General features: G+C 39.4%; 1 protein-coding gene across 1 annotated transcript in view; it reads right to left on the bottom strand.

Moving 5' to 3' along the window:
- Window positions 1–16,490, bottom strand: part of LOC308130510 (membrane-associated guanylate kinase, WW and PDZ domain-containing protein 1-like) — a gene marked incomplete at its 3' end in the record, with an annotated part of 46,002 nt that overhangs the window by 28,598 nt on the left and 914 nt on the right. The window lies entirely within an intron of this gene.

Genomic DNA, 16,490 nt, shown 5'->3' with positions numbered 1-16,490 from the left:
GGAACCTAATATTGAGACGGAGAAGATCCAGGGTAACTTTTTCCTAACAGCATTTGTTTGAGTATACCTGTCTGCAGTCTCATATTAGCCTAAAAACTAAACGCAACTGTGTCAAACATAAAGCCCGTGGGCCAAAATCAGCACACCTGCAGCTCCAATGTAAACATATGTGCTGCACAACTGACACCAGATATGTTTACAAAGAAAAAAAGTAACTTGAACATTTCAACAGTAACTTTATTTTCTAACAAATTCTCAGAGGATCGCACAACAGCACAACCACAACAAAACCACTGAAAACAAGTCATAAAACCACAACATAACAATGCAAGATAATAAAGCACAACACAACACAACAAAAACACAAAACAACATAATGCAACACCACGATCAAACACGGCAAACAGCACAACACAAAACAAAAACAACACCGAGCACAACAAAACACCACAAAATAACAGCACAACACAGAATTACAACACAGCACCACACTACACCACACCACGAACACAGAAAATAAACCAGAGCACAAAACTGTGCAACACAATGCAACAACACAACAGAACAATGAAACAGAAAACAACACAATACAGCCACACAACACAGTACAACACGACTAACAAAAAACTTTTTTTCTTGTTTCTTCAAAACCAACATTAAACATTATCATCAATTGCTTTACTTTGTTGAAAGTTTTTTTTTGCATGACTGTGGATCTAAAGGTATGTATTGAATGAAGCAACCACACATTGATATTCTTTTACAGGTTGTGGAATCTGTAGTTTTCTGTCAGTTTTGTCAATTAAAATGCTATAAAACAGAAAATGACAAAACACATGTGTTTTCAAATAAATAAAAGTAACCCTGGTAAAAAGCATGCATGCTTTATTTATTGCCACATATTAAGAATGTAATAAATAAGTCAAAGTTAAATTGATGACAGAAGCAAAGAGGAAAACAAGGCTCTACAAATAATGGTCAGTGTGTGTGTGTGTGTGTGTGTGTGTGTGTGTGTGTGTGTGTGTGTGTGTGTGTGTGTGTGTGTGTGTGTGTGTGTGTGTGTGTGTGTGTGTGTGTGTGTGTGTGTGTGTGTGTGTGTGTGTGTGTGTGTGTGTGTGTGTGTGTGTGTGTGTGTGTGTGTGTGTGTGTGTGTGCTTAAACATTTTGATTAAAAAGGCTCCACTCTGTCTGCCTCCTATCAGTTTTAAAGCTCTTGCAGCGGAAACAAAAGTCCAAACTAAAATCACAGACACAAAACCAAACACCAATTGTCTAATATTGTAAATATATATTATTGTCAAAATCTTTAAATGTGTTTGTTTGAGAGTCTCAAGACATCTCAGACTGATAACCCTGAGCTCAGACTGAAGACAAAGAAATGGCATTTCCTCCGGGGAACAAATAATATTGTATTTCCTCTGGTTGATTCTAAATGGTGGCCACAGTGTAGGAACTGGAAATGCTGGTTCCTAAACAGTAATTTCCATTGTTTCAGCAGCTTCCTGTTGGTCTCAGGACATCCCGTCAGTCAACACTGGACTCTCCAATTACAGATGAGAGCATTTAACAGCACATTATCCAGTAATCCAAGGAGAAGCTGCCTGAAAGTGGTGAAGATCAGCAGCAAAGCAAAACTAATCAGATACTCTTGCGCTCACTGAAGTGCTTCCCTTGACTATCCTGGTGCGAGAAAGTAGCTGAAATATCCAGCTATTATACTAAGAGAGTTCATAACATCAGTTGATGTCTTAAACACAGAGCACATTCACCATCCCCTAATGACCTCCACAACCAGCCACACCCAGGCCTCCTTCATGTTTTTCCCATCGAGAACGTCTGTCAGGACAAAAAGGAAACACGGAGCCTCAAAAGACGTCATCATCGCGTTCAGCAAAATCTTTTTCAAATGACTTTAACTTGTGAATTATTCAAGCATAAAGGGTGTGAGATGCTTTTATAGTGATCAATGTGCGATTGGTCATTGGTTTAAATTGATGGACACAGTGAAGATTGTCTTCATGTCTTTATGTGTTTGGTCTTTTCAGATTTTTGATTTCACTACTAATGAGGTCTCATTGTACTTTCAGATGCAACTAAAGAACACCTCTGAATGAAACAAAAAGTAAAAGGCCCATTGAAAGATGAGCAGTAACTGTCCGAAGAAGCAGCATGTTGATTTATTGGAAGCAAAAACATGAATCAGTTTGAGGAGGGACGAATTGTTCTCATCGGGCTTGTACTTTTTGTCAATACAAATGAACGTGACAAAAAACAATTCCAGTCAAGATTTATTGGAAAATCTGTTGTTTTTTTACAACAATCATCAGTGCACTTATTTACTGGATTATCTCACAGCAAAGTCATATAGAGAATCAAATGGGCAAAAACCTCTCGATGAATTACATTTTGTTCTTATTTTGGTCTTTCGAAGAAAAAAAAATGCAAAACCCCATGATCGCATATGGGTAAAATCCTGAATGGCTTGTACAAAGATTTCGTCATATTATATTATAATTGACATTAGATAAAGAAAATCATCACCAAAAAATGAAAGCAGGCTCATCACCACATCCAGAATCCTGCAAATATATTAAGTGTACGGTAAAAGGATTCAGAAAAGAGAAAACAGAACCAGAGAGTTAACTGAGGATTAACGTCATCTTCTGTTTACTGCCTTCAATAGAAAATTGACTGAACAGTTTGAATTTGTAGAGGTGATGCTACATGAAGTTATTTAAAGACGCCACACCGTCCACTCCACACCGGTTTTGGAAGGTTTCTGCAGTTTGGACGACGCAGAATAAACAGTTTATGCAAGTCGGTATGAGCAGGGCCGGCCTGACCCAGTTCTCCGGTGCTGCTGAGTAAGAGTGAGCAGTGAATGATGGGAGAGCGGGTTTGAAGGAAGACACACACACACACACACACACACACACACACACACACACACACACACACACACACACACACACACACACACACACACACACACACACACACACACACACACACACACACACACACACACACACACACACACACACACACACACACACACACACACACTGAAGGGAGCAGAGGCGGTATGTTCCGCTCCAGTGCGCTGCATCTGTTCACTGCTAAATATAACCAGAAGAACCGAGGCCTACCACTCCCTCCGCCCTGTGCTGCTTTCCAGACGGCCAAACGACAGGGGAAGAAAAGGAAGAGAGAAAAAGAGAAGAGAAAAATGGAGGTTGGTACAAGAGTGAAGGCTGAGGTAAAATGTAATAACTTGACAGCTCAGTCTTCAAAGGTGGGCGCAACGCCTGCCCATTCACAGACGTCAACATCGACTAAAGATGGACGATAAACCAGACAAACAATAACATCAAGCTCCAACGAAGCAAAACACCTGAATGTGCCACCTTTGGCATAACAAATAGCACCCATTGTGTCCACTGCATCTTGTTCCTCAAAATGGGCAAGGCGTGTAAAAAAAAAAGAAAGAAGGTTGAAGCTGAAACGTCTGTGATGAAAGCATGAAGCTGCATTCAAATTGTGAGCGGGTTATCACTTCTTACAGGCTGCTTCTGGTTCATGTCACTGTCACACACATGAGAGAGCCCAGGAAGCCGATGTCCACGGCTAACAGCATTGTGATTCTCTCTGTCCCACCAACAACTTATATAATGAAAGACAATGAAACACAAGACAAGGAATTAACGCATTAGGCGTGAATTATGGCTTCTACGCGTTTGGATGAAGGAGTGGAAGACAGGGAAGCTTTTCCACTGGGTGTAATAACCACTAATTTGTACCTTGAGGGTTGTAATTGAAGGGGCTGCTTGTGTTGTGGATGCAGCCCACCAACAAACCAGTGAAGAGGAGACTAGAAGCTGTCTGCTGTGTTAAACCTAAAAATAATTAACATAGGATTTAATCATAGGCTAAATCATAACATTGACATATATAGCACAACTTTTTTTTTTTTTTTTTTTTTTTTTAAATCGGAAGCGAGATCCCATCCGTCAGACGTGCACAGCAGTAAGAGGGAGATATATTTGACAGACAAAAGAGAGTCATTAAACTAATCTGTCATGTGAATTTCCTCAGTTTGTTACCAGATGAATGCTGCTGCCACAATTTTGTGCACAGAGGAAGCACTATTTCAGAAATGTCAACTGGGCATGTTTTTTTTAGAGGATTTAGCTCATGTGCTCAGCAGAAAAAGTAGATTTAGCTGGAAAAATAAGGCAAAAACACACACAAAAATGCAGTTTCAAGTGGAGGAAGCGGGAATGATGCACTCATGGTGTAGCAAACGTCTCACTTTCTATCAGGAATGATAACACAGCAAGGTGACGGCTGAAGAATAAAGACAGGCACCAAATCCCAGCTACAAACTCAAGTGTGTACGATTTTCAAATATGCAGATGCATTTTTCTTTCGTCTACATAATTGGTAGTTTTTTTTTCCCCAAAGAGGAGGTGATTAAACTAGGAGAAACAGCGGGAAAACAGAGAAATGATTCCAACAGTGATGTTATTCTGTGATATGCTATTTCCTACACTGCACGGCTTCTGGTTTTCAGTGATGCAATGTGATTGATTCGTTGGGTAAATCTAAGTATCCCCCATGGGTGACAAGACAACAGATGGTGCAGAGAAGAGCGTAGTCTGTTTTTTTGGTGTTTGTTTTTTTTGGTAAGCAGAGCGTAAAAAACCTGAAACATAAAAAAAATAAATGACATGCTTAAAAACTCAAAAATATTATATGTCAAAGAGTCTTCCTGCCAGCAACAGACAAAATGATGAGGACACAATGATTGTGGCATTTTCTGCAAAATGTTCACTGTGCAATCAAAAAGAAACTGGAAAAGACTGAAGTGAAGCATTCATTCAGTCATTAACTTGAGTTATCTCTGCTTCAAACCTCAGTTCTCTTTTATCATTCTCATCTGAGGACTAAACATAAAAAGTGGAACAACTGCTGAAGACTTTATGTTCTTGTAGGAAATTGTATCACATGCTTAATGAATGAACAGCTTTAATTAATGACAGTGTCATACAGGGACGGACATTGTGGGCCTTGTTGTATATCAGTGAAAATTATTTTTGTGTAATTGTTAAACTCGTATTTAGAAATTCTCTATGAAGTGTAATACTAGAGTCACATCACAAATATCTGCGAAAATAATTTCCAAAGGATAGTTTATCAAAAGTCTTTTTTCAAGCTCTTTTAAATGTCTGACATGATCGACTGGGCCTGAAAGGCTCAAACGGGGTCAGCTGAGATAAGACTCCATTAGTCAGGGTGAAGAATGGGTACTAAATGTTTTCCTTTTCACAAGGTTTCAAATGCATCAGCAGGTGATGAGAACTTCTGACATGAGGCCAAAATCTGCTCACTAAAGGTTTCTGCTCTGCTGAAAATCATTCCTCGTGTAAATGTGAATCACAAATCACCAGCATTGTAATAACATTTACTTTTCCTGGTGTCTTACAGCTCGTCTATCTCATAAAAAAAGAAAGAAAAAAAAGAGTCTCTAATCGAGAGAAAAGTCTGTCACCTCTCAGCACAGACAGATGCTGATAGATCCTGAGGAAAAAAAGTCTCTCCTTCGCTTGGACACACAGAAGACACAGACATCACACCTCTCATCATATAATTATTTAGCTGCTAAGGTTATATTTATTTTTAAGTACCTCTCTTAACTTCACAAATAAGATATTGCATTCAGGACCCACAATGACAGTTACTGCTTGAACAGCCTGTGCTACCTTAGATAACGTCACACTGATGCTCCGTACGGACGGCAGAGATGAACAGAAAAGTGCGCTTTCATTTTGAGAGCTCGATGAGATGTGAGTCAGTTTTGAGGTCACTTTTACAAAGGCAACAAACTAGGATGAGATGGCAAGAGAGTTACACCAGTTAAGCGTTCAAAGTGAGTTCAGATGAAATGTTTACACCATCCTTTCACTTTGTCAGAGTCTAAATTTACCTTGGAAATACAGTGCCTCTGCGCTTCACAGCCCGAACTGGAAAAGCACAGAAAGTGATTTGCTCGGTGGAGGCGTGTGTCAGGTTGTGCTGGAGTTGTACATGAAAGTGATCGAGAAGACTAAAGGAAAATACTGGTTTATAAGTGGGCTCATGTGATATGTTTACCCACTGGTATGACAAGAAAGCCAGACATGCCTTCAGTACACAGAACTGTAGAGACAGCCTGCAAATAAACATGAAAAAGAGATTGTCAAACTGCAAATATTAAAGACCCTTCAAACATCGGACACAAATCATCATATATTGAATTGATAGACTAGCCTGTACAATAATGAATGATTGTGTTTGATAATACCAAAATTAAATAGAGAGTTCCTGATTTTTAAACAACACTAGATGATTCATCATATCTCATCCAAGACTCTGAAGAGAACTTCAAATGTTTAAAAGAGCTGTGATGGTGTCAAGGGAGTTATTTCAGTTTGGACTTTTGAGGAATAAAGGCCTCTTTATAACTATGGTGTTTAAAGGGATGGTTAATTAAGAGAGATTGCAGGGTTTGTCTAAACTCTTTGTTGAAAGTGTCTTTAGGGGTCAGTATCAATCAGACGTTATCCAAAGAAAAAAACAGTCAAATGATGACGGGGCATTGATGGACACAGATTCATATATTTACATGGGGAGTAAATGTGGGCCAGTATGATCCAACAGATGAGATTAATGCTGGTTCGAACATAATCCAACTATTAATCATCAGTTCTTCCCAATGAGTTTAGTTTACATATTCTGGTGCAATGTTTGAAATGTCATTGTGAGCACAACATGACCCAGAACAAAGCAGGAGTATCTCTTTCTTTAACTTTGTCCCAGAGTAAGAAATTATACCATGAGACAAATTTAAACACATTGTTTAAGTGAAAGCAGCATAAAGCCTTCAGGTACTTGAGTATTTGTTGACATCTTTGATGGCAGAGAAGAAGTCAAAGCACCAGTTTTAAAATGAAACCCAGATGTCAATCATTCACATTAAGCGTATGTACTTGAACTTTGTGGAAGTATTGTTCAACTGTCTTTAAAATATTACATCCACGTCAAAAAAAGGAAAGTTGTCCATTTTTTGAGAAGTGTGTCACATTTCAGAAGTGTGTGATGTGCCCGATGAATTCCAGCTGCACATACAGAAATTTACATGGTCCATCCATCACTCAGTGTTGAGCGACTGACCACATGAACTCTGAGCTTTACCCACATTTTAACAATAGCTGCAATGTGTACTTCCCTTTTTTTTTTTTTTCGTCTCCTAATTCATTTTGATTTACAGGTATACATTTTTCAGAAGCCTCGGGACAATCAGCTCCAGCAGGGAGAGTTCCCCTAAAACACTCATCACATTCACCGTTGTGGGTTAAACCTTTTCACATCCTCACATTGGCGCCCTCGGACCACGACAACCGGAACCGTCTTCATCGTCACCTTGACAGTAATGAGAAAATCAGATGGAGAAAGCCAGTTTCCGTAAAGCTGGTTTGATTTAAAAAGCGCATTTTTCCATCTGCTTCAGGTCGTAGATAAATGACTGTGAACGGGGATGAAAGTGGACGCCGGAACTCACACTTATAAACACAGACATATGGAAGGTGTTTGATCCTTCGTCTTCACCTGTTCTTAGCGATCAGCGATGACAGAGTTTCATTGCTTTCATCACTCACAGGTTAAAGACCCAAAGAGAAAGATCATGGGAAAAGTGCGCAGGGTTTCTCAATCCCAGAGATCAAAGCCTTGCGGATATGGTGAAACTGGAGTGTAGCACACTTTATCAAGCCTTTCCTGTGTGTGTAAAGTCATAAAACAAGGTGACAATAACATGAATTCAACATTTACTTTTGATATTTTGTTGCCATATTTAACTCCTGCTTCAAATGAAAACCAAAAATAGGTCACTCAATCTGCAATGTGCTGCATACATTAGAGAAGAAATGACATAAATGGACCATTTACTATTAGAATCTCACATAATCATCAAGGAATGGGTCATTTATGTGTCCTACAAAATCGAATGTTGCACCTTATTGTGTACTGTCTTTCTTTTCAACGTTGTCTCTGATGAAATGCACAGTCATGTGTTCTCCAACCTTTATATATCCAATATTCATGAACATCATAATTGAATGACTTTGAACATTGAGTTTTTCCAGTAAGCCGTCCTTCTCCTGACACTAGAATTCACCATTATTATACTACATGATTCTACCACTGGAGGGCTCTGGATCAGGTTACAGCCACATGGAATGAAACTATTCTGCTTTACAGCAGCCACTCCTGCTGTTTTACAGAAATAGATGTCCTGTATCTGTGATATAAGATCAGAACAAATTACACCTACAAGAAGAAGATGTCTTGCTTTGTCTGGAAATATTAAAAAACAAAAACCAATCAGAGTACGTATGTATGACAATTCTATATCTGGCACTGGGTTTCAACAACATTTTGAATTTTATAAATGTCACATATCAGAATGAACATAAATATAAAATAACATAAATAATAAAAAAAAAAATTCTCAGTTAAACACCTGAATAAAAATAATGTTGCCAGTTTCTATAAAGTCAAATATCAAATAAAAGTTCAAAACATCTGTAAAACAAAGACGACTTTTCATGTAAAACTGTGAAACACAAACAATTCTGATTAACTGAACCTTCTGTCCTTGACTTTCAGCGTCACACTGGGGGAATAATGTTCAACATGCTTTTGGACTGTTGGATGAAGACATTTCAGGATGGGAAGATAAGACAGACCAAACAGTGTCCGCACTTTGTTGATTTCAGCTCTCTGAAGATGTGCCAGGAAAACTCATTTCAGGTCAGATTCACCATAAAACTAAAACAACGATTCGAAAGCTTCTCCATTCTCTCTTCGGGATTCCTCTGCTGTTTCAGTAAAGTAATGATCCTATCATCGACTTTGGAGGGACTTTCAACTGTGAACAAGTTAATCTCTCACAGCATTAGGTTACCCACACTGCAAATTGTTAAATATTAACAAGTAGTGTCCTTCCAAAACAAAGCCTTCAAATACTCTCTGGCGTTCAGCATGACCTGTGTTGTCATGAGTACAAGAAGAAAGCCCATAAACAAGTCTCACAACTGCGTCTTTAAAAACAATCAGAAAATACGATTTAGGGAAGTAACTGTCTTAATGCTTTACTTGTGTGTGTATATAGGAAGAAGCATGCTCAGAGATCAAATGCCAGTGTGAACATTAGTATCAGGATTGGAGATGATAGTGTATAAAGCATTTTATATACTGGAAAACCCTGCAGGGTCAGGTCAGCCTCTCAAGAGCTTACGAGCAACCTGAATCTCTGCAGATTGACAGACTAGGAGGAGGGGATCCTAAGCTCAGCGGCATGAGAAATCCTCTCAGGATCATCTACAAACCTTCCCTTCAACCAAACAACACACTGATAAAGATATTGTCACCAGTGTGGCAGAAGATTCACATGAGTGCAGATTTGTTTATTTTAAGACGTTCAACTGTGCAGTGGGTCCTGCAGCAGAAAACCAGGCTGATGACAGAGGAGCTTCGGGGAAAATTAGAGCGTTTCACACACTATATGCAATTTGCATCTTAAGGGAGGTGTAATTACTGTGCCTGAAAACCACAACAAAACCAAAGAAACAGACTAAAAGTAGGACTATGATTTATGTGTATGATAGAGAGCCTGTGATGGTACATAATCCCCTCCAGATGTGTGATGGGAGAAGGAGCGCAGCTTAAATGTCAATATGTGAGACTCCCATTGCAAGTGAGTGTGCATGTTATGTGTTTGATAGAATTTACCGGATCATGCCTAAGCATCGTTTCATCTGCATGTGCAGTAGTAACAACGAGAGGAAAGCCAATGTTCATAATACTGTATGGATGACTTCATTTATACGACGCTCAAACAGGCGATATAGAAGATGGATGGTAATGTGGGCACTGATCATCTATCAAGAGTCACACAATCAACCTTCCTGAAGTTGACCCAGCCATCTCACTGATCCAAATATCATCAATATTCCTGGAAATAAAACTGAGGCTACAAAATGGTAGGCATTTTAAAGAAATAGCCACCAAATAGAGACGTGTGCATGTGTTTACCTGATCATGCAGACGAACTCTCAGGAAAATCTTTCCTATTTTCTCACATCAATCAAGTATCTGCCTCTTTCTCATTAACGACACACATTTGTATTTTGGGAGTTTAAAGATTTACAAAATTACATTTTCTTTTCTTTTTTTCAAAGTAATGTTTTTGAAGTAACTTGATTTGATAAATAAATATAAAAGTCGTGTTTACTATTAGATCTAGTACATAAAAAAAGATTGATTGAAAACAAAAACTGTTGTTCATCATGATGTTTGCAGAGTGTGGGAGGACTAAATGAGCGACACAAGTGCAGCGAGTTTGTTCTTAATTTAGCCAGTCTTTGTTCTGCATGAATACAACACATCTTACTTTTTAAACCTTTTTAAGAAGAGGAGGACTGACAACAAACACAAAATCTAAAGAAATTATGAATGGGCTGCCTCTGGTGGATGAATTGTTGAGCGTTTATGTACCAATATGAGACCAATAGACAAATAAATTATTAATTTCTGTTATCTGAAGTCTGACTGGTATCAACTGAATTTTGTGTTTGAATGTTAAAATTCTAAGTTTAGTCTGAATGAGACAATCAACATTAATCCACATTTGGTCAGTCCACAAATATTTAATTAATATGATTATACCTGTAAGTACAACCTTTGATTTTGTCATAATGGTTATTCATATTTAATTCCCATTATTTGATTGCAATGTGCATTAGCAGGATAATATCCATCTCCAGGTTGATAAGCGCCACAGTCAGTCAGAAGAACGAGTTCGAGTTTGTTCTTGGCATCCATTTGTTTACACTCTGCAGTGACGGTATAATTTGCTCGGGTTTCACCGGCACTGTAAATAGCTATAACCTCTGTGTACTTACTTTTCTCAACAACATATGATTTAAGCTACAAGTCGGCGTTGTAACTGAAACAAAAAATGGTGCAACATATCGGTTTTTTTCCCTCCAGTATCAAATCAGTTTGTATAGTTTTTCACATCCGGCTAGAGCAAGCAACCTTTGATGAACTTATCGTAGAATATAAAGATTGAAATACTTCAGACAAGCAGACGGCTCTCTGTGTTCGTCACTGTGGAGGAGTCTCCCTCCTTGTGGACATACAGACATGGACTTGCTCTCCTTTATCGCCTGAAGCATTCCTTTCAAGCTGAAGTCATTACTACATTTTAAGTGTTTTTCTCATATGAACATTTACTAGAAACACACACACATTGTAAAAAAAACAAACCCAAAAAACCTTCCTGAAACACAGCTGAGAAAAACATAATGTGTCTGCAGGTCCACCCAGATTTCAGACAAACATAAGAACTCTGGCTTAGTATTAACATAGACAATCCGATTTATTAAGTTGGATTCAGATCAGACAAAAAAAACCAATTGTACCTTAAGATGATACTTGATGATTAAAGAAAAATAAAAAGACACATTAATGTGACTCTGCAACAGAAAGCAGAGGATAAATGCCTCTGCCTGCTGGAGCATCACATACACAGTACTGTTTCTTGTTGCCCTGCTGGCCCGTGCTCCATCCATCCTAACCTCATTTTCACAACACCTGAGGCAAAGTCTAAGAATTACACAAGCGCTTGTTCAAGCTTAAATGACACAGACCGCTTGTGAGGCTTTTTAGTTGCTTTGCTGGTGTGCTGCCACTGTTACTAATCTTACAGAGTCACTTCATCAATGCCACAGTAAAATTCCAGCATACAAACCTCAAAAACAAAGAGCAAACATAGAGATTCTCATAAACTCGAACTTGTTCTGCGCTAAAAAAGCGTGAGCATGTGAAAAAGACGAGAACACACAAAACATCTTAGAGGCTGTCTAAAACACCGAGCTCAAAATGGGACGGCGGTGAGCAAAGGAATAAAAAAAAAAAAGCAGAGAGAGAAGGAGGAAGGAGAGCTGTAGGGTTCATCACAAGCCTCTGACAAGCCATTCAGGGCTGCATGTAGTCTGTTGTATTTAATCAGGTCTGACAAACTCCTCATATTTAAGAAATATGCATGCGCTGTGGGACGAGCCGGTCATACAGGAGAACGGTTTCTGTAAAGATGTTCTATCTTTCTGATGCGTGTTAGTCTTCCTAACCAGGCCGACCAGGCCCAGAAACACGTAAATCGATCCCGAGTCTGTTCAAAATCAACAAAAAAAACACCCACTGAACTATATTTCATTAATAATGGTTTTTCATTTATTGCATGTAACTTTGTCCTTTTTTCCTGCAGTCATAGAGCCGCATCAAACAATACTTTCATTTGAAAGGCTCTGACTTCTGTGTGTTAATGACAGTGGCAGTGACAGTGCCAGTGTTTGTCGGTACTGTAATATATATTGTGGAGTTGGTCTGTAGGGGGCGGGGGCTCCAGGGGAAAGAAAAAAAAATGGTTGGGAGCCACTGGTGTAAATGACAAGTTGATTCAATATCCCCGTTGGTTCATTTCAACAACCTCAGAAGCTGGGCAAACATGGTTAGCCCTCGTTTAGTGCCATCTGTGACTTATTCGAATGCTCCATATGGTTCCTCCATGTAGTCATTGAATTCACAGCTTAACAAGTCAGGCGTCATGTCCTTATCACATGCAGACTCATCAACAGAAACAATGAATGGACCAAAGGACACAAAATACAATAAAATTCACGTTTTTAAAATTGCATAGTTTTTTGGGGGGGACTTTGTTTTCAACATTTGAAATGTAGTTTAAGTTGGTCACAAAAATGTTAGGAAGGTGTGTTAAAATTTTAAAAGGAAATAATTATGTTTAGGGTTAGGGTTCGTAGTGACTTGGGGTTTACGAGCCATAAACAAGCCAGTTCATTCAAAAATGGGCTGGAAGAGTAAAATAACTGCAGAATAAACAATTGTATAATAAATACAAACAACTCCAAATGTTTCCCTTTGTTTTAGTCCAGGGAAGTAAAATTCTCACATTTATTGTATTTATTTATATAGTTTATTGTTAACAACCTAAATGTATTCATAAGAAACGATCATCAACTAACTCCTCTTGTGTGAAGTTTTAATTTAATTGTAAGCGAGCTAACTATAAAATTGCATCTTTCTCCAATCAGCTGTTGAGTTTTGTTTCTGTTAGCTAATCTCATTCAAACGTTTGTATATTATGCATTCTGGTCATGAGGCTGGATTAGAGCATCTGGGGTTTGGGTTTTGGGACGTAGGCATGTGAACATGCTGAGTCTCTCCAAAGTTTAATTCAATAACTAAACCTCTTGTGGCTCCGGGGAGAAAACAAACTCACAAAAGGAAGCAAAAAAAAAAGTGAGATATAGGATGAAATGGGAACCAAATAGGGAGTATAATATGTGAAAGTGTGGTTAGTATCATTTGGGTGTTTGCATGAACTCCAGCCTCCACCTCTCAGGAATGCCTGGCATTCAGTGGGCTGTCCTGATTTTCTCTGCCTGGACTCGGCTCAAGGCAAAATCTGTGGTCACCAAGAACCATTTGTCACAGAGATCACAGACAGACACCTCTTCAAAATGCCATTCATGATCAGACCACCAAGAACCCCGAGGCCCACAAGGCACTGGAGGGGTTTGCGGTTCACTTAAAAGGTGAATAACTTAGCTGTCAACATCTCCTATATCGAAACTCAGACCCATTTCAGACTTGAGGACAAACACTTTTCAGCAGCACTGAAGTCGATACAGCAATGTTACGTGATTCCAATGTTTAACCTTCACCCCTTCTCAAACATGCCACGGTGATCAGGAGATTACAAAAAAAAATGCAGGGCACCAGACAATGACACCAAAACTGTATACAGTGCATTGATTCACCTGCTGACAACAGAGTGGAGCTCCAGAGGTGGGTCGTAACATGTCTGAGACTACTCCCTCTTTGTACTTTAACCTGACAATCAGCCCCTCCCATAAAACTGTCACACACCTGTGTGAGTGCATCTCATATTGTCACATCTGAAAGGACCACGGCCCACAGAAAGGATACATACAGAAAAATATATAGGTGATTGATATTTGCTTTGTATTTAGTTTACTTTGAAAGAGCCGTTGAGGGAGGGCCTGGGGCAATGATGGTGTAAAAGGTGAAAGGGACAGGTGTATCAACACACTGGACAATTCAGCCTGCATTACAGTCAACAATAAAACTAAGTCACCAGTCTCATTCTTACAAAGTCTAAAACCTGTTGGAGAAGAGGGGTCTGTTTCTCTCCAGTTGGTCTGAATAATGCACACTGTGTCACACTTTCATGAAAACTACGAGTCAAAACCACAGGAGTGTAATATTCCCTTGTTCTTCCCAGGAATGCTCAGACTTCACTCAGGTGCTTTTCTTATTGCATTCCTCTGTGGGAGCAACACACCTGTGGGCACTATAGTGCAACACAACCCCGGCCTGTGTGCGAGCACGCTGATAGCGTTTCCACGTACAGTTCTGAGGCCACCTCGCGTAATCTGACCTGCAGCTCACTGGAGGGCAATACGATCCGTCCCCAAAGCCTGTCATCTGGAACAGGACAGCTTTGGATCACTATCCCTTCTGGGTCTGCCCGACAGACTGCCAGGCACAAAGGAAGTCTTGTGGGCTTCCCAGACAATCGAGGGATATAACTCTCCTTTAATTAGGGACCAAAAGAATCTGCTGACTCATGCAAGACACTAATGACAGATGGACGGGGATATCCTTCATGTCTCCATTCAGAGGGCAGCAGATTTCTACAAAGTGTTTTCCAATACGAGTTAGGAATAATTACAACAATGTGGATAAAGAAAATCTCCTGTGGTGCACGCCTGCTCTGATTATATGTCAAACAAATATCCGTCCTGCAAATACACAGTAGCATTAGTCCTGAGCTCTTGTCCCAGGGGTCGGGACTTCAGTTCCAGAGGTCAAACATTCACTGTGTAGCCACTAATGGACGGACATACAGTACAAAGGCAAAGATGCTACACTGACACTAAACCATTGTTATGTAACAGAGTTAATGATTTCCTCAGAGGCAAGGCGCTGCAAGCTTTATCAAACACTGTGTACGTGTGAGCGAGAGGCCCAATGTCAACTTGTATGGAAAGAGACTCCTGAAGTGAACTGTTGGGAAAATTCAGACCTTAAAAATATATTTATTGTCCTCCAATCTTGTCATACGCCTGAGCTTGCATTGAAGTGTCTTCAGGACAGCACCAATAACCACTGGTGTGCGAGAATGGGTGAAAATAAGCACCTGCTAGCAAGTGGAAAGGACATCTATTACAGTATACTACTCATATAGGCATCAAGAGGCATACATGCTTGGCTTTCACTATGAACAATCAAACCAATGCACAATGAAAGGTAGAAAAGCAGCTAAAGTTTGACTCTGAGGCGCTCAGACAGATGCAGGTGCAGCAGACCGTGGCCAATGGGTCAAGCTCATCTACCAGAGGGAGCACTTCCAGAAATAACCCCCACTGCCCATGAAGTGGTGTCTCAACCACACAAACAATGATCCCCGGTTTACATAAACAAGACATCGTTTTCAACCACAGAGGGTGAAGGGTGTGATTGGCCACTCAAGCAAAACTTGTGCAAATGTGGGACATTCTACTTTTCTGCCCTGCACTGAAATTAAGTGAATATTTGAGCTTTATGCAAATGCATAATAAAGCAGGTGAATTAATCTAATTTCATTTGAGAGGTCACACAAATCTCAAATCTAGAGTGGATTGAACAGCATAGATAACAGCATAATATTCTACAAGTACTCTGTAAATAATCACAATCATTGTAGTACCTCGGGCAGCTAAATTGGTATTTTACTTAACTTATTATTGGTCGCTTTTTTAACTTTTACATTACTGCACTATGTCCTTGGGTGTGTGTGAGTGGGTCTGTGTGAGAGCTGAATGGGTGTGTAAAATGTTAGGTTATTCTGTATATATGGCGCGTCTGCTGAGATGAATGCAATGCTGAATGTGAGAATGGCTGCCAGTGTTTACTGTATGTCTATGTTTACTGTGTTTTTAGCTACACCGTAATTTCGTTGTGCAATTTATTGCACAATGACAATAAAAGCAATCTATCTATCTATCTATCTATCTACAACTCCAAATGTTGACCTTTGTTGAAAATTCAATACAATACCGGATGAGAAAACCTGAATAAAGTTTGTAATTACAAAGCAGGAGAGGTTAAAGTGCCATTTTTAAGGATGCCTCTTTGTGCAAAATGCATAGAAGAGTCCAAATGTCTCTTACATTTCTTTTGCAACTAAAAGTGCAGAAAATGACTCCACTTTCTCTCAATTTAGAGGTTCAAAGTTACATTTTTACACTTTGCAAAGTCGTCCCATGGCTTTACTGGAACTTCTGGTGGGCCGGTCTTGGCCA

Source organism: Blennius ocellaris (genome assembly GCF_963422515.1).
Source record: "Blennius ocellaris genome assembly, chromosome: 5".
Lineage (NCBI taxonomy): Eukaryota > Metazoa > Chordata > Actinopteri > Blenniiformes > Blenniidae > Blennius > Blennius ocellaris.
Note: the sequence above shows the minus strand (reverse complement) of the source record. Positions and strands in the feature narration are given on the sequence as shown.